This window comes from Haliotis cracherodii, unplaced genomic scaffold (assembly GCF_022045235.1).
Source record: "Haliotis cracherodii isolate W230 unplaced genomic scaffold, xgHalCrac1.p SCAF_17, whole genome shotgun sequence".
Classification (NCBI taxonomy): Eukaryota; Metazoa; Mollusca; class Gastropoda; order Lepetellida; family Haliotidae; genus Haliotis; species Haliotis cracherodii.
Window position 1 is genome coordinate 4281101 of NW_027266272.1, and position 26969 is coordinate 4308069.

The window sequence follows — 26969 nt, forward strand, 5'->3', positions numbered from 1 at the left end:
CAATATATGTGTGATTTCTTTTCGTGTGCGATGTGCACTAGGATGTTTTAAACTAAAGAATATGATTTTACTTTTTTCATAATTAAGCTCTTTACACATAATGAATGAAAGAATGAATGAATGTCTTTACTTCCCCCATATAAATCCGAAGATTCTCAAAATATATAGATTATGCAATATAATTAATAAATAACGAAATCATCATACGTATCAGTCTTAAATTGATGCGCACCAGCCTTAGTGTCCAGGTCCTATAATGTGGCGTACCACTCCTACTGTGCAGGTCCTATAATGATGTACACCACTCCTACTGTGCAGGTCTTATAATGTGGCGCACCACTCCTACTGTGCAGGTCTTATAATGTGTCGCTCCACTCCTACTGTGCAGGTCCTATAATGATGTGCACTACTCCTACTGTGCAGGTCCTATAATGATGAGCACCACTCCTACTGTGCAGGTCCTATAATGATGTGCACCACTTCTACGGTGCAGGTCCTATAATGATGTGCACCACTCCTACTGTGCAGGTCCTTTAATGTGGCGCACCACTCCTACTGTGCAGGTCCTATAATGTGGCGCACCACTCCTACTGTGCAGGTCCTTTAATGTGGCGCACCACTCCTACTGTGCAGGTCCTATAATGATGTGCACCACTCCTACTGTGCAGGTCCTATAATGTGGCGCACCACTCCTACTGTGCAGGTCCTATAATGATGTACAAAACTCCTACTGTGCAGGTCTTATAATGATGTGCAACACTCCTACTGTGCAGGTCCTATAATGATGTGCACCACTCCTACTGTGCAGGTCCTATATTGATGTGCACCACTCCTACTGTGCAGGTCCTATAATGATGTGCACCACTCCTACTGTGCAGGTCCTATAATGATGTGCACCACTCCTACTGTGCAGGTCCTATAATGATGTGCACCACTCCTACTGTGCAGGTCCTATAATGATGTGCACCACTTCTATTGTGCAGGTCTTATAATGATGTGCACCAATCCTACTGTGCAGGTCTTATAATGATGTGCACCACTTCTATTGTGCAGGTCTTATAATGATGTGCACCAATCCTACTGTGCAGGTCTTATAATGATGTGCACCACTCCTACTGTGCAGATCCTATAATGTGACGCACCACTCCTACTGTGCAGGTCCTATAACGATGTACACCACTTCTACTGTGCAGGTCCTATAATGATGAGCACCACTCCTACTGTGCAGGTCCTATAATGATGTGCACCCCTTCTACTGTGCAGGTCCTATAATGATGAGCACCACTCCTACTGTGCAGGTCCTATAATGATGTGCACCACTTCTACTGTGCAGGTTCTATAATGATGTGCACCACTTCTACTGTGCAGGTCCTATAATGATGCGCTCTACTCCTTCTGTGCAGGTCCTATAATGATGTGCACCACTCCTACTGTGCAGGTCCTATAATGATGTGCACCACTTCTACTGTGCAGGTCCTATAATGATGCGCTCTACTCCTACTGTGCAGGTCCTATAACGATGTGCACCACTCCTACTGTGCAGGTCCTATAATGATGTGCACCACTACTACTGTGCATATGTCCTATAATGATGTGCTCCACTTCTACTGTGCAGGTCCTATAATGATGTGCTCCACTTCTACTGTGCAGGTCCAATAATGATATGCACCACTACTACTGTGCATATGTCCTATAATGATGTGCTCCACTTCTACTGTGCAGGTCCAATAATGATGTGCACCACTACTACTGTGCATATGTCCTATAATGATGTGCTCCACTTCTACTGTGCAGGTCCAATAATAATGTGCACCACTTCTACTGTGCAGGTCCTATAATGATGTGCACCACTCCTACTGTGCAGGTCCTATAATGATGTGCACCACTTCTACTGTGCAGGTCCTATAATGTGGCGCACCACTTCTAATGTGCAGGTCCTATAATGATGTGCACCACTTCTACTGTGCAGGTCCTATAATGGTGAGCACCACTTCTACTGTGCAGGTCCTATAATGATGTGCACCACTTCTACTGTGCAGGTCCTATAATGATGTGCACCACTTCTACTGTGCAGGTCCTATAATGATGTACACCACTTCTACTGTGCAGGTCCTATAATGGTGAGCACCACTTCTACTGTGCAGGTCCTATAATGATGTGCACCACTTCTACTGTGCAGGTCCTATAATGATGTGCACCACTCCTACTGTGCAGGTCCTATAATGTGACGCACCACTCCTACTGTGCAGGTCCTATAATGATGTGCACCACTTCTACTGTGCAGGTCCTATAATGATAAGCACCACTCCTACTGTGCAGGTCCTATAATGATGTACACCACTCCTACTGTGCAGGTCCTATAATGATGTGCAACACTTCTACTGTGCAGGTCCTATAATGATGTGCACCACTTCTACTGTGCAGGTCCTATAATGATGTGCAACACTTCTACTGTGCAGGTCCTCTAATGATGTACACCACTTCTACTGTGCAGGTCCTAGAACGATGTGCACCACTTCTACTGTGCAGGTCCTATAATCAAACTTATTTGCTTGATCTGCCAAAGTGACCAGGCATACATGGTCGCCCTTTAAACTCATTCTATCTTTCAAGGCTGTAAGGTCAGGTATATTTTGATTTGATGTATTACTGGACTCTGGACTTCCATATCGAGATACATGTATCATGTCAATTTGAGCTGAACTGTTGACATTCAACCCTCGTATAAGGACAATGCTGCGATTAGAATGGATTAGGTGGAGTGAAATGAGTTTTAACGTTGCGTTTTAAGTCACTGCACATATATAGCGACGTGTACCTCTGTGTATGGCTGCTTGATCTAGTCCGGACTTATACTGTTTTTTAGCGGTAATTGATGGATTTTATAAGTGATACAAAAATAAGCAAAAAGTGTCAAAATTAACCAAAGCACGACAAGGAAATGTTCGGAACTCCAGTGCTGTCCGAGGAATCACATAGGTAACGGAATAAGACCGAGCGGCTGCAGATGGTGCTGTGCGTTGACGCGCTTACCTCCCTTCCTTGAAACACGTAATTCATTGTAAGTGAGTGAGTGAGTGAGTGAGTTGGGTTTAACGCCGCTTTTAACAGTATTCCAGTTATATCACGGCGTGTCAGCTTAATGTGGGAGGAGAGCCCTAAGTGATGCAGGTCTCAGACGTTTACCACTTCGGTGAAACCCACGAGCACGGGTATGGTGCTGACAAACCTAGAAACATAATCGGGGCGAATCGGGATTCGAACCCACAATCATAGGTTTCTGGCGTGCCCAAGGGATGCAACTCTGCACAGCGAATCGCGGCGCCTTAGACGACTGTGCCACCTGTGCCCCCTAATTCATTGTAAAAAATGGACAACAGTTTATTTCTATTTTAGTTTATTGGCTTCCAGAATACAGCTATAACACACATAACATTAATTTAACAAAGTGAGTGAGTGATTTTACCACTTTTAACAACATTTCATCAATATTACAGCGGAGGAGACCAAATATAGAGCTTCACATATTTTACCTATGTAAATAAAGCGATAAAACCCTTTCCATATTCAAAAGAAATCTCTGCATAAAGCCGAGTCGATTGTACGATTCCGACTATGTGATGAGCACGTGTTTATGAATCACTATCAAACAGTAATGATACCAGGTGTTCGCGAAAAGGTGAGCGTACCCTGCCTCACTGGTGGCACCCGTCACAAACACATGCAAAGGCAAGTCAATTGTTCGCCTGAAAAAAACACGGGAACATTTGGTACAAGTCAAGATAGGAAATTGCATCGGAATGTAAAATAAGGAATCCGACCCTGGTCTTTAGCACGAAGAGGGAACAACTCATTCACAAACTAAACCTGAGGTGCTTGATGAATAATGGACGATTTGGAGGCAACAGGCGGAGTTTATTGTATCGCATCACGTCAGTCAGTAAGTAAGGCCTCATGTGACACGTACCGTATTCGACGTAATAAGCACCCAGGGCGCTCTCAAAATTAGAAATAGGGGGCTCTTATTAGAATATTTTTTTGGTGGAAAAAGATAAATTTCGTGGTTTATGCTGACAGTCTGAACTGTTTATATACGACAGATATATTTTTTGAGAATTTAATTGCCCATAATTAAGGGTGCATATAACACACGAGGGCGTATTATACACGAATAAATAAGTCTTGTGTACATTGATCAATGGGAAGGGATGCTAATTGGGATTGTTCACTTGCCATATATTAGCAAACATCGCCGCCGGCGCTTATTAGAGCGGGGCGCTTATTACGTCGAATACGGTATTTGTTTTTTCACCAGACTTAGTATGTACAACATCAAAATATAGATAAGAAGTATAGCTATATACAATGTGTCGGGAGTGTTGAACAATGCGTCATGTCATAGAGATTAATATTTGCACTGTATCATATTTCATCGCTCGCTGACCTGATCCAAATTGCGTGGATCGATGCTCATGATGTAAATCACTGGATTGTCTGGTCCAGACTCGATTATCTACAGATCGACGTCGTACAGCTTGAATATTGCTGAGTGCGGCATTAAACAGCTAACAAGCAAACAATCATCACGTGGGCTGTCCGGTCGTTTTTATTCGTCCCCCGTTCATCCTAGATGCTCTCCATGTTGACGATAGTGTCGGTATGTTTGTATGTCTAACTGGGTGGGAGGAAGTCAAGACTCTCACGTTGTGGGCCGCCGTTGGCCATGTTGATGCTCTGAAACTGCATGTTGATGTAGTTTGTTGACGTGTCAGTTGCAACCTCGCTGGGGGGTACAATGTCTTCCGGGTGAGCTAAATCATATGCAGTGTTATATGTTACAGCACTCTTAAACTCATCATTATAATCATAAGCATCGTTGACGTAATAAGGCCTTGCTTTCATTGAGACCGAATCCTCCACATCCGCTTCATCGTGCTCGGAGCCGTAAGCCGAATCATGTCGCTTGAACCTTTTCCCAAACCATCCAGGATCCGACTTCTCGAAATGTTTGGCTTTGGTTACAGCTTCTAAGAAGTTACGGCCTCCCGTAGTGGCTTGTAGGTTGTCCATACCATCAATCTGTTTCCTGTTCTCAGCATTAATCTCATGGATGTGGCATACCATCTCCCTGAAATGTTGAGGCAACTTATACTGAACCCCCGGGCTGACCTCCTTCAGGACGAAATCCTCCTTCGTGTACTCAGAGTATACTAATATGGTCTTCTTGAAGAAACCGGGTTCCGAGGATTTGGCCATCACATGCGTCATGGCTGGGGAGAAGCTGTCCCCCTCCGGCCCTTCGTCCTCGGCTCGGTAGGAGACGTTCGTGCTCCGAGAATCAAACAGGTTGAACGCAGCCTCCGAGCTGATGACGATGACATAGTCTGCCTGGTCGATGTGTGTTATGATCCACTGATAGACGCCAGTTGTCTGGACGGTGCCACGGTACCAAGGCAAGAAGAACACCTTGCAGTTGCAGCGGTCCTTCAGGTAGATGGCCAGATTGGTGATGACATTGATGTGATCTTTGTGGTCTTCAGCATACAGCAAATAAACCTTCTTCACATGATGCTCTGGAACATACAGGCGTGGGCGATTTAGAAAGGAGATAAATGTTCTCTGTTTGCACTTTAGAGCTAGGTTGTGTGTAGATTTGACCACTATATATTGACTTTGGAACCGACTTCGCTTGTCGAATGTATATTGCAGATGACTGTGTGTCGAAATAATTCATGGTACGTGTATTCAGCCACGTTTACTTCAATTTAGTCACGTTTACTGATAGCTTGATCTTTTCCCTAAACAAAATACATGGTTAGATTGTGAATAGGAATTCGGGTTAAAAGCGATTGACAAAACACACCCCGCATTATCTGACGGTTAGAAGTTCGTACATTTTGAGAAAAAGATTCTTCTTGGGTGTTGTAAAAAACAGGTGTTGTTATTGACAGCATGAGATGTAACTGCATGAGATGTAACTGCACAGTAACTGCGTGCGTGCGTGTGTGTGGCTGCTTGTACTTGTCCGGACTGATGCTGATTTATAGTGCTAGCACACTGAGATACCATACCGCAGTTTAACATGAATACCCCACTAAGACACAGTATACTCCGAGCCAAACAGTCCTTGTTTTAGCCTTAATGCCGAACGCCGGACAGGGTAACAACAAGTACCATCTTTTAACGTCTTTTGGTATGCCGCGGCCGGGGATCGAACCCAAGACCTTCCGCTCTCCGGGGGACACTCTACCGCTAGACCACTGAGGCGGTCCGGGCAGTGTTGGGGATTCATTGCATGTCGAGCTCGTCACGTATGACACATGTGTCCGGTTACCGTCTTCGACACAATACTTACACGCCCATTCGTGCTAAAGATGGAAGAGGAAAAAAAGATGTCCACTCATACACTCACTCTATCTTTCAGTGTTATTCAGTAAGGTTTCCAGCATACCATGATGTGTGTACTTTTCGTGCAGAAGATCGTTCTGACCAGACTGCAGGGTAAAAGTGGAATCGTTTCTGGCTGAAAATATATAAATATAAAAAGTCAATGCAGGAGAACCACTCTTGATTATCCGCCCAACCAGATTCCATATGACGTAAAGGTCAAAATAGCTGTTAAAATTATATATATGAATGGGCCACTGAAAATCAGTGATGACACCATGTGTTCACGAAATAAAAAGCAGTCAGGTAGGATTCTACACCTTACACCCTACTGTTCCACAATGCACTTTACTGACTAATATTGTTCTATACTGCACGTTACTGAGTAATATTGTACTCTACGGTTCCACAATGCATGTTACTGACTAATACTGAACCCTGCTGTTCCACAATGAACGTTACTGACTAATACTGTATCCTACTGTTCCAAAATGTACCTTACTGACTAATACTGTACCCTACTGTTCCATAATGTATCTTACTAATATTGTACCCTTCTGTTCCATAATGTACCCTACTGACTAAAACTGTACCCTACTGTTCTATAATATACCTTACTGACTAAAACTGTACCCTACTGTTCCATAATGCACGTTACTGACTAATACTGTACCCTACTGTTCTATGATGCACGTTACTGACTAATATTGTACCCTACTGTTCCACAATGCACGTTACTGACTAATATTGTACCCTACTGTTCTATAATGTACCTTACTGACTAATACTGTACCCTACTGTTCTATAATGTACCTTACTGACTACTACTGTACCCTACTGTTCCACAATGCACGTTACAGACCAATACTGTACCCTACTGTTCCATAATGTACCTTACTGACTAATACTGTACCCTACTGTTCAATAATGTATCTTACTGACTACTACTGTACCCTACTGTTTCACAATGCATGTTACAGACCAATACTGTACCCTACTGTTCCATAATGTACCTTACTGACTAATACTGTACCCTACTGTTCAATAATGTACCTTACTGACTAATACTGTACCCTACTGTTCCATAATGCATGTTACTGATTAAAACTGTACCCTACTGTTCCATAATGTACCTTACTGACTAAAACTGTACCCTGCTGTTCCATAATGTACCTTACTGACTAATACTGTACCCTACTGTTCCATAATGTACCTTACTGACTAATACTGTACCATACTGTTCCATAATGTACCTTACTGACTAATACTGTACCCTACTGTTCTATAATGTACCTCACTGACTAATACTGTACCCTACTGTTCCAAAATGTACCTTACTGACTAATACTGTACCCTACTGTTCCATAATGTACCTTACTGACTAAAACTGAACCCTGCTGTTCCATAATGTACCTTACTGACTACAACTGTACCCTACTGTTCCATAATGTACCTTACTGACTAAATCTGTACCCTACTGTTCCATAATGTTCCTTACTGACTAAAACTGTACCCTACTGTTCTATAATGTACATTACTGACTAATATTGTACCCTACTGTTCCACAATGCACGTTACTGACCAATACTGTACCCTACTGTTCCATAATGAACCTTACTAACTAATATTATACCCTTCTGTTCCATAATGTACCTCACTGACTAATACTGTACCCTACTGTTCCATTATGTACCTCACTGACTAATACTGTACCCTACTGTTCAATAATGCATGTTACTGACCAATACTGTACCCTACTGCTCCATAATGTACCTCACTGACTAATACTGTACCCTACTGTTTAATAATGCACGTTACTGACCAATACTGTACCCTACTGCTCCATAATGTTCCTTACTGACTAATACCGTACCCTACTGTTCAATAATGTACCTTACTGACTAATACCGTACCCTACTGCTCCATAATGTTCCTTACAGACTAATACCGTACCCTACTGTTCAATAATGTACCTTACTGACTAATACCGTACCCTACTGCTCCATAATGTTCCTTACAGACTAATACCGTACCCTACTGTCCAATAATGTACCTTACTGACTAATGCCGTACCCTACTGCTCCATAATGTTCCTTACTGACTAATACCGTACCCTACTGTTCCATAATGTACCTTGACTTATATTGTACCCAGACTCTGAACTGACATCCCCCCCCCCCCCCCCCAAACACACACACATACCACCACCATGTTGCATAATTCACTTTACTGAGTTGTAGTGTACATTCCTGTTCAATGATGCACTTTTCTGACTTAATAAAGCCGTTCCATAACTCATAGCTGAAAAACTATCTATAGTCTCCATACAATATCCCAGTCTCCAGGAATATTTAATGGTCGGTGCCAACTTGCGCGCAATCTGCAGTGCCTCTACTTACCAGCACGTTGTTTTCTCCACAAGAGGACGACGACCATAGGTACAAAGACAAGGCCGACCAGACCCCCAACAAGCGACGCAACTATCGTGGTCACATAACTAACTGCAGCTGAAACAGTAATAATATTAAAATTACAAAATTAAACATGTCACAGTTCTTGATTAACAGATAATGAGACACACGAAAGATGTCAGATAAGATAAAACGGTTTCAGTAAAATGTAACCGATTTAAGTATTATTAAAGTAACATATCGCGGCGTTGTAAAGGAAACAAAAGCTCCAAATTGGGAATTTCACCTGCTTTCGGCGTGACCAGCCAACGAAGGGATATATCCTGATATACGTTTATTCCGGAGTGATTGAGTGAGTTGTTTTGCGCCACTTTGAACAGTATTTCAGTTATGTCACGCAGTGTTAGCTGATGTGTTGCAAGCCTCACACGTTCTCCTCTTGTGTAAAAGCCACGATCGCGGGTATGCTGCTGACAAATCTAGGATCATTTTCATGGCAAATCTGGGATGATCATAATTCGTCGGTTCCTGGTACGCCTAAGGGAAGCAACTCTGCACAGTGAATTGCGGTGCCGAGACGATTGGGCCACCCGTGTCACCCCACTCTCCCTTCCCCGCTGGTAACATGTATGTTTTGGGTTTCCCCCCAATCTAGGCCTTACCTGGTGGAGTCCCAATAGGGTCTGTGGTCCTTGTGGTGTCTGTTGTTCCCGTGTGCGCAGTCGGGGATGTTCCTCCTGTAGGATGGTGAAGGATACGGTTCTTCAGAACAGTTGATCAATTTTTCAATGCAATTTAAATCATATCTTTTATTTTGATCCTTTTCCCTCTGTGTGGGGATCTGACACCTCCATAGGAGGACGTGTCTGGAGAATTTACATACCTGCAAAGCGTGTTAATGTGTGTATCTCGAAAACGAACTAAAACGGCTATTTCCGAATGAAGATGAGAAAGGCCGTGCGGTTATATTGTTGCGGATATTACACGACGAATGCCGTGTTTTCTACATCTAAAAGGGGCCATTATCGACTGCATATTTGTGTTGCGGCTTTTCTTTTGTACAAATCGAACTTACGAAATGAGGTGGTAGAAGGAATTAAACCGAAAACGTTTAAGATTGGAGAATATAACGGCTGCTGAAACAAGTGCCTGATGCCCGGACCGGGAGTAAACTAGAGAGCAAAAGAAACTATACCCTGAGGTTCATTTAATGATATGTTTGATTTTCAATTGAAAATATCTTAAATTAATTATATCATACTCCAAATATAAACCCTTCCTACGCTTATTCAGCACTCAAATAATACTTCAACATGGTTTTATTTTCTAAAATATAATTTGATTTTATAACATATAAAAATAAAGAAAAAAACTATATTTACACAAACTTACGCAGATTTTTACACAGATTACATTTTGAAGGAGTGAGCGATGGGTAAATATGCATTTAACAACGGTTCCTTCAATATATTATTTAAATAAAAAACAAACTCGGTATACTCTCTCTTTTCCTCAGTTTATATATAGAACAATGACTTGTGGATACAAATACCATACACTGTCAAATCCCGGACAGTTCCCATTGAAATCACCAGATGAACACATTTCCGAATTAGCCAATCACCATAGTCCTGTTAATGATAAACCGGCAGCAAATCATTTTCAGGGCAAATCTGCTGTGAGCATAATTCGTCGGTTCCTGGCACGCCTAAGGGAAGCAACTCTGCACAGTGAATTGCGGTACCGAGACGATTGGGCCACCCGTGTCACCCCACTCTCCCTTCCCCGCTGGTAACATGTATGTTTTGGGTTTCCCTTTCACATACCACCCCAATGCATTTTCAGATACGATCTAGACCTTACCTGGTAGAGTCACAATAGGGTCTGTGGTCCTTGAGGTGACTGTTGTTCCCGTGTGCGCAGTCGAGGATGTTCCTCCTATAGGATGGTGAAGGATACGGTTCTTCAGAACAGTTGATCAAATTTACAATGCAATTTAAATCATATCTTTTATTTTGGTCCTTTTCCCTCTGTGTGAGGGAATGACACCTCCATAGGAGGACGTGTCTGGAGAATTTACATACCTGCAAAGCGTGTTAATGTGTGTATCTCGAAAACGAACTAAAACGGCTATTTCCGAATGAAGATGAGAAAGGCCGTGCGGTTATATTGTTGCGGATATTACACGACGAATGCCGTGTTTTCTACATCTAAAAGGGGCCATTATCGACTGCATATTTGTGTTGCGGCTTTTCTTTTGTACAAATCGAACTTACGAAATGAGGTGGTAGAAGGAATTAAACCGAAAACGTTTAAGATTGGAGAATATAACGGCTGCTGAAACAAGTGCCTGATGCCCGGACCGGGAGTAAACTAGAGAGCAAAAGAAACTATACCCCGAGGTTCATTTAATGATATGTTTGATTTTCAATTGAAAATATCTTAAATTAGTGATATCATACTCCAAATACCAACCGCAATGACGCTTATTCAGCACTCAAATAATACTTCAACATGGTTTTGTTTTCTAAAATATAATTTGATTTTATAACATATAAAAATAAAGAAAAAAACTATTTTTACACAAACTTACAAACTATTGAAGGAGTGAGTGATGGGTAAATATACATTTAACAACGGTTCCTTCAATATATTATTTAAATAAAAAACAACCTCGGTATATTCTCTCTTTTCCTCAGTTTATATATAGAACAATGACTTGTGGATACAAATACCATACACTGTCAAATCCCGGACAGTTCCCATTGAAATCACTAGATGAACACATTTCCGAATTAGCGAATCACCATAGTCCTGTTAATGATAAACCGGCAGCAAATACAGTTATTGTCCTGAATATGGGGTGTCCAGATTAACGGGTCCAAAGTGACGAGGTTTGACTGTGTACCGTCTTGCTTTGGGGAGGGTTTGTGCTATACTGAATTAAACTGTTGACGATGGCTGGAATGTAACCAGAGGGAAAAAACGACACTGAAAGAAATAAACACTTAAAATGAAAACAAGGAGATGCACAAAAAAATATATTTATGGAATCCTATCCGTGATACTTGCAGGATGACCAAAATGTCACTGAGCTTGTTTACACGTGGGGATCCTGGAGCACATATAGTGGCGTTAAACATACAAACAAACGTCGCTCTCTCACAACGAATACCCGAAGAGTTTGATCTAAATAAGATAAATCTAATAACAATGATCCCACAACAATATGCTGTATAACCTGTATAAGCTAACTTCGACGACCAAAAACATGTACTCTGCCTACATGTAACATCGATGACACAAAATAACTATTCTCGTTGGCTGAAACTATCAAAACAGATCCCATAACAATATTCTACACCTCCCAAAACTAACATCGACAGAAAAATCTCATAAACATCTTTACCCAAAGATCTGAGGACAACCCATTACAAGTCATGTGAGAACGACCTTTCACAAACTTTGATCAACCTATGAAATGGCAAACATGAAGTAGACAAAAGCCAATCAGAATTTTATGGCACCAGTTTCAAACAGGTGACTTCCATTCCATCGATTCAACATTGTAAAGCTGAACACAAGACAATCCTGGAATGTCGAATACCTGTGCAAGCCGTGAAAAGTCTCGTTTCAAATGTTTATCCCATTGAGTGAGTGAGTGAGTGAGTGAGTGAGTGAGTGAGTGAGTGAGTGGGTGGGTGGGTGGGTGAGTGGGTGGGTGAGTGAGTGGGTGGGTGGGTGAGTGAGTGGGTGGGTGGGTGGGTGGGTGGGTGAGTGAGTGAGTGAGTGAGTGAGTGAGTGAGTGAGTGGGTGGGTGGTTGGGTGGTTGGGTGAGTGAGTGAGTGAGTGAGTGAGTGAGTGAGTGAGTGAGTGAGTGAGTGAGTGAGTGAGTGAGTGAGTGAGTGAGTGGGTGGGTGGGAGGGTGGGTGGGTTAGTGAGTGAGTGAGTGAGTGAGTGAGTGAGTGAGTTAGGTTTAACGCCGCTTTTAACATTATTCCAGTTATATCACGGCGTTATTCCATTGAAGCGATACATAGACAACGAGGTGGGAGTAACCATAGAGCTAGTAAGTGTCGTTCGAATACCCGGTGTTAACATTTTCTAGGTTGCATGATAAGAAAACACATTCTCACTGTCACTCTCCCGATCTGGTAAGTGACGCTCTGATTGATCGGATGAAGATCGTTCTGACGTAACATGTAATGTGATGTCGACATTTTTTTTGGCAAAAACGAGAACTGATTTTAATGAGATTGTTCGACAACCTCAAATCAATATTCTACATTGACTTAATACTGGTCACGCTTCTACGTGTATATCCACTAACGCTGAAACAACGATTACTCCAAATTATTCTGCGCTGGCAAACAGGCAACACTGATCACGCACGTGTTGTACATCAGATAAAGCTAACATTGTAGGCCATCACCTACCATCTGTAACCACGGAAATGTCTCCAGTTGTGGTAATGATGCATCTTATACACGAGCGGGTAGTGTCGGAGTTCTTCTCGTAACACAGACAGCGGCTGGGTTCGTTCCAATAGGGATCATCTGGTTCGAGCTGAAAGTAAGTGAGGATGGTTTTACGTCGCTTTAAGCAATATTCCCACCATATCATCTTGGGCTTAAGACCTTTGTGCTACCTTTGAGCGATCAAAAACTGGCCAGGACGCTCAATGGTCGCCTAAACCCAGAAAATCATGTTTCTGTGTAACTGCTCCAGCAGTTGTTCAGCAGTAACTGTTCGAGTTGTTCAGCGTCTGCAACCACAATGAAACACTGCAGGTACAAGCCCTCTATCTATAGGCAGGCTGAGGAGGCATTACAGGTAGCTCAAAGGAGGGAGAAAAGAGGCATAAGTATTGCCATGGTGTCTCAAGGGTTGTCGTTGTCGCCGAATGGAGGCACGGCGGTCGCCACAGTCATCGTTCAATGCACGCTGTTGGTCGCCCAAAGGAGGCACAAGGGAGGCAGAAGCATCGCCCAGATTGACAGAATATTTTTGCAGCAGAACGTATCTATTACCTGCTGACCATTTGGCGGCCACTGTGCCTTCATTCTGCAACAACGGCAATGCTTGTGCCTCCCTTCTGCCATCTTTGAGCAACCAACCTCGTCGGCGACCTTTGTGCGACTGTTTTGAACATGTTCAAAAACTTTGAGCCTCCAACGACCTGGCAAATTCTATGGTCGCACAGAGGTCGCCATCCTGTGTAAAGGCCCCATAATTAGTTAGGTATTGAATACTGTTATAGTGTAAATATGCATCAAAAAAACATTTGGAAATTGTTACAAATCCAACCTTTGAAATGATAGATTTCGTCAAGACAGTTTTCATGTTGCAGATGTTATATTAAAGCAAAGACGACAGAAGGCTCGAGTTTACCAAACATAAAAAGGAATCGATATTGAAATGACATTTCCTACTGATCATCATGATTATTTCGATGCTGTCATTGTCATTCACTTAATCATCAGAAACAAAACACAGTGATTTCAGAGAATCTGTAAAGGGATGAGTAATCGGTCAACAGTTCACGGTATACATATTTTCTCATCACAACACAAACATGAGTTCATTGTTCTATCATTTGCTTGGTGCTTATATACATTTCCACACAAATTCAAATTCATATGCATAGATGTGTTTTCGAACAGATCGGCATGTTGACCCTTGATGTCAAAGAGAAATTCACATTAATAAAGACTGGTTTGAGTATCATTTTAAGCCATAAATTCACGCTTGACATTGATGAAGATCATAAGTATTTACTCCTAAAGATCTTAAGGAGTTAATATTTTGCCTTGCTTTGTGACAGTACCTTTCAATTCATGTTTTACAAGACAGGTTATACGTTAAGGGTATGCCACCAAATACTGTAGAATCAGTGATAGTATTGTGTGTATCACCAAGTTTACAATGAAACGTATGACCCTTGCGCTTTGCGTTTTTTGATGGATTATATGTTAGGCGCCACCTTGATATCAAGGGACGAATGCCACATCGCGCTTGTCTAAAGGCTGTAATGAGATCATTTGAAAAAACCCAAGAAAACACCAAGCAGGGATTACTCAGCCTTGGCCAACACCTTGTTGAACTATATATCTGTTCGAGATTTCACCTAGAGAATATAAAACAATGATGTAGTAATTTCCACGTATTTCCTCTATTCATGTAATTTGTAAAAAAACTCTGTTGTGCCATATTCTATTGAATGTTTTTTCATTATCTAAGAAAGGGCCACTGACTGCAGAGTCACTTTGTATGTAAAATTGAATACCTTCGATGAAAGTAAATACTGACGTAATGTAATAGCTCAGTGGTTTTATTCTGAAATATCAGGGAAATCTGGGTTGAATCTACATAGTTTCTATACGTTTGAGCAGTATTTTTCAAAGAGCTCACAAAGACATGTTGTTAGAATAATACCTTTTTAAGATCTCTCATTCTTCCCCTCTTATATTGGTATGACCCTGCCAAGTCTATAGTCATAAGGTACGTTTTGCAGGTATGTAATTACAAAGTATATATAAAGAATAAATAGGATGTTCTCCTGAATAAATAATATGTTTATTTGTAATTTGATCCGGTCCTGGAGATTTATTCCTGCTGGTTGATCTGATGGCCTCTCGGATCTGGATGTAAATTCTTTTCCCACTTCCTCGTCATGCCTCTCTAGTATCTGTTTAAATATCTGTACCTTATGAGTTTTGTCATCTTACAAACCTCATCAAATCTTTCATAATTGTAGGGTTTGGCTAAATCTGAAACATATTTACCACATAAATGGCAAATATCTGAGGGTGTAGAACCACTTTCATGCTTATGGTTAAGTATATGTATATCGGCCACAAGCACTCGGTTTATAAAAAGAACTTATATCAAGTAAAGCTAACCTCTCAATTTCCTTAGGGTAATTGTTTTTGATTTTCGATAGAAACGCCTTAAGTGTCTCCTTTTAGTTTTATAAGAGATGCGCATATCTGAGTTTTGTCTCTGGGTTTAAAGTGTTTTAGCCATGCACGTCAAGCAACCATCATACGGTAATGTGTATCATTAAGTAACATTTCCCATTTGGGGATACATTTAGAAAGGCTTTTATTCATATGGTCCCTGTATGAGTCAACATTTCCAGGCTGACAAGGCAGATTACAGTCGGGAAACAGTCACATTGGTACAGGGGGCAGTCGGGTAGCCTAGTGGTTAAAGCGTTTGCTCGTCACGCCGAAGACCCTGGTTCGATTCCCGACATGGGAACAATGGGTGAAGCCCATATATTGTGTCCCCCGCCGTGATTTTGCTGGAATATTGCTAAAAGCGGCGTAAAATCATACCCACTCACTCACACTGATACATGGGCATATCATCTTGACTTGCTCTGTTCCATTTTTCCCGCACAGCGACGGTGTGTTGAAGTTGGTGGAATCAAACGGCATATGATCTGTCGACTATACTATTCAGGGTAAAAGTAGGGCAAAACTTAACGATCGTGTCATTTATGTCAATTATTCATTTGACTGGAGGAGATTAATAATGCTGCAGTGTAATATGATCTGGACAGTAAAACAGTAGAATGATGTGCAATTATTCTTTGATGATGTTTTCCGGTATTGTGTTCATGCGCTTTCAGAGTTACAATTATGCCCTTTGCATACGGTTGAAACGCTGTAATAGGCACCAAAGAACCTGGGCCCACTTGCACAAAGCGATCTTAGCGCTAAGACTATTGTAAGACTATGCTAAAGTATGGGAGTTACGATCATCTTAGCGCTAAGATCGCTTTGTGCAAGTAGGCCCTGGAGACTACCGTTGCCACAACAAAAATAATTTGCATTGACAACGAGAAATGTTATATGAAATAATCTACACTTCAGTGCCTTTTAGCGGAAACAATTTACCAAATAAATCATGTGAACTCTACACCCATAAATGGCCATTGTTGGTGTGCTCTCTGCTGTGAAGTTGAGCTCTCCGTTTTAGTTGTCTCAAACAACAAACATTTGGAATCAGTGGTAGTGTTTTTCAGAGGCGTAATCAGGTGCCGAGAGTAAACAGACTCGAGTTCCGTTCAATATGCAGATCTCACTCGTGGATGCATAATTTGTATGCACAATGTTCATACTGTATTAGACTATTGTACACTCTTCATTTCATTTCCCGAGGCAAAGGAGTTAACTGACTCTAAAAGTCCAGTTTCCACCATTGCCGAACTAAAGTACTCACGGAAATGAAAAAACAACTGTTTTTTCGATCTAATATTCAAACAACTCAATTAGTACTAATTGGACCTTGGCACAAATACAGCGTATCAAAGGGTTTTATGTCTTTTTACACGTAAAAGTGTGTAAAAATATGAACAAAACAGACTATTGTGAAACTGTGCATAACCAGGTGTTAGTAGATCAAGGTGAATGTCCATGACCTATGACACCTTGACGACAGGTGAAAACAGGTGCTTGAAATCCACGTGCATGTGATTTGTCAGTGGTTAGTGATTTGTGAGTGGCATTGTGGGATAGTGAATCATCCTCAAAATATCAGAACGTAAAAGTAACATATTCCCTTCTCAAACAACAACTTACATGTCATTATTATTATGTATATAAACATAGCTGTTATTTGTATTGTTGTTTTGATAACTTTTTTCCAGGCTAATTTGCATAATGCATATAGCCTGTTTCTGCCATGTCAATGTGGACTTAGTTTTATTTTTGAATGTTGAAAGTGCCTACAAATTACCTCCTGTAAAGTACATAATGTATTGAGCACTGAGATAAAACTAGCAAATCCAGACTAGTGCTTTTCCAGTTGTTTTCTTATTTCGTATTTACATCTACGTAATGCTTTGTGTCGATTACTAAATCCAGCAAAACAGGGTTTTTTCCATTTCCATGAGTACTTTAGTCTAGAATTTCTGGGCTCGATCGTAGCGCTATTACGAGTTATGTCCCTTCTAGGCCCCTTCTATTGACCAATCAGATTCCACCTCTCAGATCACTTGCATTTGCTTCAAACAAAAGTGTGGCGCCCAGTGAGGACGATCTGATCGATGATCAAAATATACTCAACCGCAAAAGAAACGTCACTATGGATAGATATATGAGAAACCTTATTCGTCCAAACATACTTTGAGACACATTAAAAAGATTAATCTTGGCAAAACTGATCATTAATGTTAAAGTGAAACACAACACTAGTTTCTGAGAAAATGGCATCACAAGTCAGTATCTCGTGTGTCCATCATGTGCATTGATGACGGCCGTGCAACGTCGAAACATGGAATGGATGAGGCGGTTGATGAAGGCCATAGGCACTTGAGCCCACACTCAGAGGAACGCCTGACCGAGTTCAGCTGCAGTCGGCCTTGGACGGACGTCATTCAGCCGTTTTTGAATCTCGTCCCATAGGTGCGCAATGGGATTTAAATCGGGAATGAGGACTGGCCACTGCTTGGTTCTGATGCCATTCTGCTGGAGGAAGTCTCTTCTCGCAGTGTGAGCACAGGCGTTATCATGCTGAAACTCGTGGTTGCGGTGACGTGCCAAATGAGGTAAGGCGTGTGGTCTCAAGACTTGATCAATTTACCGAGCTGCTGTGACACCAATGCCTCTCCCAGGACCGATGTTCTGGAAGACCACAGGGCCAACCCTCTGTGCAAGACCAATTCCAACCTACACCATGATGCTCGAACCACCCCATGGGTCTCTCTCAACAACACAAGCATCCGAATAACGTTCCCCACGGCGTCGCCAGACTCTCTCTCTGCCATCTGCTGTTGAGATACAGTAACGGCTGTCGTCTGAGAAGAGGACTCTTCTCCACTGCTGGTGGCACCAATGCTGGTGCTGTGTTGCACACTGAAGACGGTCCCGGCGATGACGTGGTGTCAGAATGGGTCCTCGGTTAGGCCTGTGAGAGTGGAGGTGTCTGCTCGTCAATCGTCGACGCACGGTGTCCGCACTAATGAGTCGCTGGTGTGTCCCCATGGTCTGTCGAGCAGTTTCCGCAGCAGTAACAAAGCGACCTTGAAGATGCTGTCGTACAATCTGACGATCGTGACGTCGGGTGGTGACCCTTGGTCTTCCACTACGTGGTCGGTCATCTGTAGTGTTGGTGGTCTGGTACCGTTGCTGGAGCCTATATATGGTCCTTACGTGGACTTGAAATGCATTGGCTACTTGCCGGGTGGTTTGTCTACCTTGCAATCGTCCAAGGGCTTGGTGTCGCTGATTTCTTGTCAATCTTGGCATGTGGTAGCAATCCAATAACGAATGAATGTTATCCGATGTGGGTGGATTTGTATAGGGCAAAAAATGGGGAAACGCATGTACATATCAATTTGCACGGAACTCACGTGCATCGGGTTACCATGGCCGTTGCCATAATGCGTTTGGTCGATCGGTTTTATTGTCATCTGTTTGTTTTTTTATCATCAAATTTCATTTTTCCGGACAAGGTAATGTTAACTTTTAGAAACTTTGATAAACGTTACCCAGATATTTAAATGACAACTTTTCATGAAATGTTACTTGGGGTGACGTTTCTTTTGCGGTTCAGTTGTATATTGTAATAAAACGGGTCTTACTTCAAGAAGTGCACCAACACATGAGAGCATCTTGATTAAAAACAGGAAAACAACTGGACATTATCTTTCGACGCCCAGTTGACGGTACACATCCTTTGCAAATCCTGCTCGACGTTGTTTACCGACCGGATGTCGATTTCGTTACGCGATTTTGATTGGACTATGCAAAGACTCGTTAGTCCAGCCGAACTATAAGTTTATTATTGCAGCCTAGTTCGGCAAGGGTGGAAACTGGACTTTAACAGTCACTTAACTCCCTTGCCACGAGAAGATGTCTTCATTTACAACATTAACGTTCCTATCTCAAATCACAAAACACGTACATTTCGGTATGACTCGGCGGTAGAGTATTAAAACGTACGTAACAACATCAAACGAATTAACGTTTTTCTGAGAAGATTACAAAGGGCGTCATACGACTCTTGCTCAAAAGTTGTTTAAAGTACATGTGGAGGACATTTCCAAATTTGACGCATCAGTGACAAAAATATGTCCAATGTAAAGCCCTATTTTGACTTGTAACATATTCCCGTGCTTTTTTCAGGGAGCAATTGACTTGCCTTGGCACGTGTTTGTGACGGGTGTCACCGTTGGCACTAATTAATAGTGGTTCATAGGCGCATGCTCATGATATTGTCTGAATTTGGAAAGATTTCTTATGAATATGAAAACGGTTTTGTCACTTTTATTTTATTTATAAGGACATTCCTCTTTTAATCATCGACGTCATGTCTTTGTAGGTATCGTGCCCACAATGACAGAGAGGGCCCCCTGCAACATCCCTATGTCATGTAACGTCGCATGACCAATGATGTTGCTCCATTAATTAAATGTGTTTAACAAAGTGTCTTTGAGCGTTTGTTTCCAAGAAATCAATATGGGTCTGCTCACAACCGAGTCTGAGTGACAACGGTAAATCTAGCATGTCCCCCCCCCCCCCCCCCCCCCACACACACACACCCTTGCACGTGCTGTCCGTGGTGCTTCATGACTGTCACAGGGTCACATGCATGCCATCAAACATCTACACGGTAATGCCGTAACATCGTTAAACATGATACACACCATTAAACATGTACGCTGTAAAACCGTCATAATACACACCATCAAACATGTACGCTGTAAAACCGTCACAATACACACCATCAAACATGTACGATGTAAAACCGTCACAATACACACCATTAAACATGTACGATGTAAAACCGTCAAAATACACACCATCAAACATGTTCGCTGTAAACCCGTCACAATACACACCATCAAACATGTACGCTGTAAAGCCGTCATAATACACACCATCAAACATGTTCGCCGTAAAACCGTCACAATACACATCATCAAACATGTACGCTGTCAACCCGTCACACATACACGCCGTAATACCTCTACAAACATCTACACTAGTACTGTAAAACCATCACACATCCACACCCATCCAACGTGCACTGTAACACCGCCACACGCACACGCCGTAACACCGTCAAACATCTACACTAGTACTGTAAAACCATCACACATCCACACCCATCCAACGTGCACTGTAACACCGTCACACCCACACGCCGTAACACCGTCAAACATCTACACTAGTACTGTAAAACCATCACACATCCACACCCATCCAACGTGCACTGTAACACCGCCACACGCACACGCCGTAACACCGTCAAACATTTACCGTAGTACTGTAAAACCATCACACATCCACACCCATCCAACGTGCACTGTAACACCGCCACACGCACACGCCGTAACACCGTCAAACATCTACGCTAGTACTGTAAACCCGTCACACATCCACACCCATCCAACGTGCACTGTAACACCATCACATGCACACGCCGTAACACCGTCAAACATCTACGCTAGTACTGTAAAACCATCACACATCCACACACATCCAATGTGCACTGTTACACCGCCACACGCACACGCCGTAACACCGTCAAACATCTACACTAGTACTGTAAAACCGTCACGTATCCACACCCATCCAACGTGCACTGTAACACCGCCACACGGACACGCCGTAACACCGTCAAACATTTACCGTAGTACTGTAAAATTGTCACACATCCACACCCATCCAACGTGCACTGTAACACCGCCACACGCACACGCCGTAACACCGTCAAATATCTACGCTAGTACTGTAAACCCATCACACATCCACACCCATCCAACGTGCACTGTAACACCGCCACACGCACACGCCGTAACACCGTCAAACATCTACACTAGTACTGTAAAACCATCACACATCCACACCCATCCAACGTGCACTGTAACACCGTCACACCCACACGCCGTAACACCGTCAAACATCTACACTAGTACTGTAAAACCATCACACATCCACACCCATCCAACGTGCACTGTAACACCGCCACACGCACACGCCGTAACACCGTCAAACATCTACGCTAGTACTGTAAACCCGTCACACATCCACACCCATCCAACGTGCACTGTAACACCATCACATGCACACGCCGTAACACCGTCAAACATCTACGCTAGTACTGTAAAACCATCACACATCCACACACATCCAATGTGCACTGTTACACCGCCACACGCACACGCCGTAACACCGTCAAACATCTACACTAGTACTGTAAAACCGTCACGTATCCACACCCATCCAACGTGCACTGTAACACCGCCACACGGACACGCCGTAACACCGTCAAACATTTACCGTAGTACTGTAAAATTGTCACACATCCACACCCATCCAACGTGCACTGTAACACCGCCACACGCACACGCCGTAACACCGTCAAATATCTACGCTAGTACTGTAAACCCGTCACACATCCACACCCATCCAACGTGCACTGTAACACCATCACATGCATACGCCGTAACACCGTCAAACATCTACGCTAGTACTGTAAAACCATCACACATCCACACACATCCAATGTGCACTGTTACACCGCCACATGCACACGTCGTAACACCGTCAAACATCTACACTAGTACTGTAAAACCATCAAACATCCAGACCCATCCAACGTGCACTGTAACACCGCCACATGCACATGCCGTAATACCGTCAAACATCTACACTAGTACTGTAAAACCGTCACACATCCACACCCATCCAACGTGCACTGTAACACCGCCACATGCACACGCCGTAATACCGTCAAACATCTACACTAGTACTGTAAAACCGTCACACATCCACACACATCCAATGTGCACTGTAACACCATCACATGCACACGCCGTAACACCGTCAAACATCTACACTAGTACTGTAAAACCGTCACACATCCACACCCATCCAACGTGCACTGTAACACCGCCACATGCACACGCCGTAATACCGTCAAACATCTACACTAGTACTGTAAAACCGTCACACATCCACACACATCCAACGTGCACTGTAACACCGCCACATGCACACACCGTAACACCGTCAAACATTTACGCTAGTACTGTAAAACCATCAAACATCCAGACCCATCCAACGTGCACTGTAACACCGTCACACGCACACGCCGTAATACCGTCAAACATCTACACTAGTACTGTAAAACCGTCACACATCCACACCCATCCAACGTGCACTGTAACACCGTCACACGCACACGCCGTAATACCGTCAAACATCTACGCTAGTACTGTAAAACCGTCACACATCCACACCCATCCAACGTGCACTGTAACACCGTCACACGCACACGCCGTAATACCGTCAAACATCTACGCTAGTACTGTAAAACCGTCACACATTTACGCCTTTGTACTGTCACACCGTCACGTTGTAGACTGACCCTCAACTCCAGATTCTATCTAGCACTATTGGCGAACTGAAACTTACCCTAATCTTGTATGTATCCGTCACATCAACAGTAAACGTAATGGTGATTGAAGTGGCATTATCTGCAGGTTTGTCGTAAGTCTGAAAAAGAGAGAATTTAAGTGTTATTTTTTAATTTGAATTTTAGAATGTTAATCTTCAGGTATGAAAGCGGGGCGACCTCTATTATCTGTTCGGTTCCCCAGCGAACAAGTAGTTCAGCATGCGGAGAGGCGAACACCTGAGTATTAAATATTGATGAAAAAACATCTGGTGTCGACATTCTGTTTACTTGAAACTATGACATAAATGAATCAATACAACAATTCACTCTGAAACCAATTTTTGTTTATGAACCCGATATTTGATCCACCACTGCTGACAGAACAATAAAATCGCTACCACTGATCTGACACAAGGCAGAGTGGTATTAGTCGTATAATGGTTGCCTCGTATGTTGCAGCTAGTCTATCGTGAGTAGAGTATATGTATGTGCCGATGGCATTGTATGCGATGCGATGCGATGCGATGCGATGCGATGCGATGCGATGCGATGCGATGCGATGCGATGCGAGGCGATGCGATGCGATGCGATGCGAGGTGAGGCGATGCGATGCGATGCGAGATGAGGCGAGGCGATGCGATGCGATGCGATGCGAGGTGAGGTGAGGCGAGGCGAAGTGAGGCGAGGCGAGGCGAGGTGAGGTGAGGTGAGGTGAGGCGAGGCGAGGCGAGGCGAGGTGAAGTGAGGTGAGGTGAGGCGAGGTGAGGTGAGGTGAGGCGAGGCGAGGTGAGGCGAGGTGAGGTGAGGCGAGGTGAGGTGAGGCGAGGCGAGGCGAGGTGAGGCGAGGTGAGGTGAGGCGAGGCGAGGTGAGGCGAGGCGAGGTGAGGCGAGGCGAGGTGAGGTGAGGTGAGGTGAGGCGAGGTGAGGTGAGGCGAGGCGAGGTGAGGCGAGGCGAGGTGAGGCGAGGTGAGGCGAGGCGAGGTGAGGCGAGGCGAGGTGAGGTGAGGCGAGGCGAGGCGAGGTGAGGATAGGTGAGGTGAGGCGAGGTGAGGCGAGGTGAGGTGAGGCGACTGAATGGGATCGGAAGTGGTGGGAAGAGCAGGGACTGTATGGAAATAGGTCGAGATGAGGTTGTGTGACATTAAATGAGATGGGGAAGGATGGGATTGAACGTGAATGGTATTGTGTGGGATGCGATGTGATGTGAAAGGATATAATTAGGTAGCATGACATTGAGATGTGAAGTGATGTGATGTGATGCGGTGGGCTGGAGTGGGGTGGGGTGGGGTGGGGTGGGGTGGGGCGGGGTGGGGTGGAGTGGAGTAGAGAGGAGTAGGATGTGATGGGATGTGATGGAGTGGAGTGGAGTGGAGTGGAGTGGAGTGGAGTGGAGTGGAGTGGAGTGGAGTGGAGTGGAGTGGAGTGGAGTGGGGTAGGATTTGATGGGATGGAGTGGGATGGGATGGGATGAAATTGGGTGGGATGGGATGGGATGGGATAGGATGGGATGGTATTGGATGGGATGTTATGGGATGGGGTTGGGATGAGATGGGATTGGATGGGATGGGATGGGGTAGGATAGGATAGGATGGGATGGGATGGGATTGGATGGGATGGGATAGGATGGGATAGGATAGGATAGGATAGGATGGGATGGGATGGTATGGGATGGGATGGGATTAGATGGGATGGAGTGGGATGGGATGAGATGTGATGGGATCGGATCGAATGGGATGGGACGGGACGGGATCGAATGGGATGGGACGGGACGGGATGAGATGGGATGGGGTGGGATGGGATGGGATGGGATGGATGGGATGGGAAGGGGTGTGATGAAGTGGGAGGGGAGGGGTTGTCATGGGATGTGGTTGGATGGTAATGGGATTTGGAATGGGATTGGAAGGGGATGGAGTGGGACAACATGGGGATAGGACTGTATTGTATTGTATTGGATAGTTTAACGGGGGCTTAACAGCTGAAAAGAACTAACAGCTTCAGGAGAGGAGCAGAGCCATTAGATTGTGATGTCACGGTAACCAATGACGTTACAATGGTCTGCAAAGCATTGTGATGCAATGGGGGAGGGGTGCGATGGTTGTGATTCAGAGAGACTCAGGGGAGGATCAACAAAATGTTTGGAGGTTACATAATACACATGATTTGGGTAGGGTTATGTTAAAGTGGGAAAATATTATAAAGTGTTTTTGCATTTTGTCTTTTATTTTCAGTAGATTAGAGCAATTTTATAAAAGACCGGCCTCTTTCATCCATCTTTCGATTTTCATCCCTTAGTTGTAAACGACCCAAACACGTATATAATAAACAAAACAAAAATTCGATTATACAGTAAAGTACGGTTATAACGAACTCAAAGGGACTACTAATTTTAGTTCGTTATAACCGTAGTTCGTTATAAGCATATATACAGTATAACAACAGCAAATAGTCGGGACCAAAAAAGTAAGTTCGTTATATCCGTCAGTTCGTTATAAGCGTGTTCGTTATAACCGTAGTTTACTGTATCAACATAGCAGTCCGAACCATGGCTGCAGACCTAAGTAACCTGTTTCTTGCTTTCATCTCGAAGGATTATTCAACGAGTGAAACTAGCTCTGCTGGAACTATTAGCTCCAAGATAAGTAATTAAGGTGATCAAAGTGCATGGTCCCAGACTTACTTTTCCCTGACAAGTAGACGCCTGGACGGTAGATATCTCGCATCTTTCTAGGTAATTTTGCGTATCTCTTTCTCCCACAAGGGTAAAGATGTAATTGGTGAAACCGAAGTCCTTGGGGGCGAGGCTGAAGCGAGCTGTGATACCTGCTGGGACTGTGGGGTAGCTCTTCGTATAGGACACAGTAGCTGACCAGTGTCCCGGGGACGTGCCATCTACAACATTCAGAGGTCCAGATAACTTTTTGAGCAATCGAGTTTTTACTCGAAAGTTTCTATTTTAATTGGGTTATTACATTTTTCGTTGGGTGACAAATATTTTTTCACTCATCAATTCATACCTCTATTGTTTTTTCCCAAGATATGTGACAACAACATACATGCATATCATCTACAACATACATGCATATCATCTACAACATACATGCATATCATCTACAACATACATGCATATCATCTACAACATACATACATACCATCTACAACATACATACATACCATCTACAACATACATGCATACCATCTACAACATACATGCATGCCATCTACAACATACATGCATACCATCTACAACATACATGCATACCATCTACAACATACATACATACCATCTACAACATACATGCATATAATCTACAACATACATGCATACCATCTACAACATACATGCATACCATCTACAACATACATACATACATACCATCTACAACATACATGCATACCATCTACAACATACATGCATATCAACTCCAACTTACATGCATACCATCTACAACATACATGCATACCATCTACAACATACATGCATACCATCTACAACATACATGCATACCATCTACAACATACATGCATATCAACTCCAACATACATGCATACCATCTACAACATACATGCATACCATCTACAACATACATGCATACCATCTACAACATACATGCATATCATCTACATCATACATGCATACCACCTACAACATACATGCATATCAACTCCAACATACATGCATACCATCTACAACATACATGCATACCATCTACAACATACATGCATACCATCTACAACATACATGCATATCATCTACAA

The 26969-nt window shown here is 43.2% G+C and overlaps 1 pseudogene; it reads right to left on the minus strand.

The window, feature by feature from the left end:
• Window positions 1-3931: 3931 nt before the first annotated feature.
• LOC139464257 (uncharacterized) overlaps window positions 3932-26969 on the minus strand; it is a 38027-nt pseudogene continuing 14989 nt past the window's right edge.